The sequence below is a fragment of the Crocodylus porosus genome, unplaced genomic scaffold (genome assembly GCF_001723895.1).
Source record: "Crocodylus porosus isolate Cpor-Errol unplaced genomic scaffold, CroPor_comp1, whole genome shotgun sequence".
NCBI lineage: Eukaryota > Metazoa > Chordata > Crocodylia > Crocodylidae > Crocodylus > Crocodylus porosus.
Window position 1 is genome coordinate 64,749,667 of NW_017728947.1, and position 3,392 is coordinate 64,753,058.

Genomic DNA, 3,392 nt, shown 5'->3' on the forward strand with positions numbered 1-3,392 from the left:
AGGCTAGAATAAAAGAGGGAGGTGGGGCTTCCCGGGGAGATGGGCGGAAAGCGCAGCCAATCCGCTGCGAGGAGCGTGAGGTTCAGATTGGAGCGCCTGGCCAATGAGAGCGCGGTGGAAGACAAAAAAAATAAAATAAAAAAAAAAGAGCCGGGGGCTCCGAGAAGCGAGGCGCGACACCGGGCTGCTTACAGCGCGGGGGGGCACAACGCCGCGACCTCGCCAGCAAATGTCTCTGCCACCTCGTTTCTCCTCCGCGGTTCCTGGGCACCCAGGGATGCCCTTCTTTGCCTGGACCATTTTTTGCACTGTGCCATTCTCCCCAGTCCCTCCTTGGACCCACTGGTACAGCACGATTCCGGGAGTGCTAGAAAACAAGAGGCTATAAAAGCCCCCATAGCCTGTGATGTTGTAGCTGTGATGGCCCACAATTTGTGCAAGAGGCAAGGATTTCTTAAGGCAGCAGCTTCTCTTGGACCAAGTGAGAAAGAGGAGCTTTCCAGCAGAAGAGTTTTCCATCTATTGACTCCTCTGTGAAATCCTATGAAAGATGAACTTTCATTTCTACCCAGCAGAACTTGTACAATCTTTTCTCCAATGCCTGATGAAGGGTGCCTGTGCCCCAAAGCCTACAATTAAAGCCTTTTTTTTGTTTTGCAAAAATCTTGGTCTACTAGGAGTCCTGATTGCCTTGCCAACAGAAGGCATTCTTCCTTAGAGACCTGAGGATGACCTTCCTCGGAGATCTGAGGAAGAGTATCTTGCATTCAAAAGCTCGTTTAACTTAATCCCAGCTACTTTATCCCAAGTACTCAGTTGGTCCAGGAAAAAAAATAATACTCTAAGAAATCCTTGCCTCTTGCATGAAAGTCCCTGACATGTCAGAGGTTCTGTAGAGAAGACAGGTGCCCCTTGAACCCTCTGTAGATAGAATTAAATAGTACTAATGCCAGTATTTCAAAACCATAAATGATCATTTAATCTGAGATTATCATAATGCACACACACAGAGGATCAGAGTTGCAGGTGCCTGTTTAGCATTTACTTTGGCATTAAGTTCCCTGACTTTAGACTTTGGGGATCTATTGAAGTGATCAAACACAATTTTGATGGAATTTCCTAGGCTTTTTGGACAACATTTTATAAAAAGAAAAATTCCACAACCAGTTTGATTGGTTGGACAACACAGGGATCAAAAGCACCTGAGTAGAATGCCATTGACTTCAATAGGATGCTGTGCAGTCATCCATCCATAAGAATAAGAACAGAACAAGTTGCAAAGAAAAGAAGATCCAAATAAAGGAAGCAATCGCAGAGTTCTTCATACAGTGAACATATTTGATTATCACACTGAAGGAACCAGATCTATTTCTATACGCTGTACAGTATACTCATACAACATAATTTGTTTAGCACGCACCTAAACTAATTATACATGAACAGTAATGCACACCCTACAGTCACTCAAAAACAGCACGGGGAGGTTATATCCTAGTTATGTGTATTGTTCATGTGCATAGTGTAACTTCCAAAGACTCAAATCAGCAAACCAAAATGCATTTTCACTGTAAAGTTAGCTATTTCTCCTTAATGAGGACTACTTATACAGATCAGTTTCAACTTTCAACCCTCAACTGGCCCAGATGCATCATGAAGATGATTAAGGGAGGTCTTTAAAGAAAAAAATAAGACAATTTTTTTTTTGCCATCCATATGCTAAAAAATGCTAAAAAAAATTTTAAAACTTCACCTTTACCCAAGGATCAAGCTTTGAAAGTTTCAGTTTAAAATGAAAGTACTTAGTTAAACCTTAATTGTGGGTGCTACAGCTTTAATTATACATAATTTAATAATACATGCTTTTTTATTATATTTAATGACTTTTTCTATTAGGTCCTATTGATTCATCTGGGTACCGACTGGCTGTTGACTTTGTCCCTTGGGTCTTGAGTCTGAACTGAGGTCTTTGTAGGTTGATCCCCAATTCCCATACAGACCCATTGCTTTAATTATGAGATACTCTCACCTAAAAGCAATAATCATTAGCCAGCAATATTGCTTAAAACACATTCTAGGACTTAAAGCATGAATATATGTAAATGTTAAAAATCAGCACCAGCCCCTACTTATAAATAATAAACCATATAAATAATACATCATAGAATGTTAAAACATACATATACCTTAGCACCCAAATAAACAAGTTTCTTGCCTGAAAGCATTCAGTGATTAAGCACTCAGTCCAACCTGGTTTGTACACCTAGAACTTCCCAAATAGGAAACATATGTGCCAAGAATGCAGAATCAGGTCCCACACAAATACAATAGATGAAAGAATTCTAGTCCACTTAAAGTCAGAAAAATAACATATAAAAATGGCATCTTTCGCAAGACAGTCTCTTTGTATATTCTGAATCATATCTGCTTAAGTTTATGAACGAACATAAATTTGGTTCCTGTTGCTCTTATAGTAGGGTGAGCTGGAGTCTAAAACAATCTGAATCTTACATACCTAAGGAGCTGCCTTCTCCCTTATACCCGGTTACAATCCCTAAGGTCAGGCAAGAGCAATCTCCTGCGGGTACCATTAGTATGTCAAGGCCACTTGATGAAAACACATACAAAGTCATTTTCAGCAGTTGCTCCTCAGTTCTGCAACTCCCCCTTGAGGCCTACCAGAGCCCAAGTCTGAACATCTTTTGGAAGTACCAGAAGACCTTCCAATTTCGGAAGGCTTTCAGCAAACAATGCTGGGTTGGATATTATTTAGGATCTCTAGCTTACGTTGATGCTATGACTCTAGTTCCTGTTTAAGTTGTTTTGTCATTCTTCTGTTTTATAAGTATGCTTTTTATTGTAAGCTGTCTGAAACCTTCTTGGGAAGGACTGTAAATAAATAATACATAAATAAATATAATAAACTAAATAAATATTCTAGCTTGTTTGTGGCCAGTGGAATTCTCTACTAAGGTATAGTTGATGATTTTTATTAGACAGTGCTTATGTCAGAAAAAGCATAGAGTGACTTATAAATCCCAGATTCAGCTTGTAGGGCTAACAGTCCTACAAACAAAACATTTTTAGCTTTTGTGAGCTGAAATACCATGTCAAAGTTGCTGAAAACCAGAAAGCAGACTTACTTTAAGATAGATTTCATCATGTAACTATGGAGAGGTGGCTAGTTGCATTAGGCTGAAATCAGCCAGAAACTAAAGCCAGGAGGCAAGTCAGAGACTAAATAGTACCTCTACATCTGACAGCATCTAATGAAGTAGGCTTTTGCTTTGGAAAGCTCATGCCTTTCTGAAGTAGTAAGCTCAGAAAGTTACCGTATTTTTCGGACCATAAGACGCACTTTTTTCCCCCCAAAAGTGGGGGGAAAACGAGGGTGC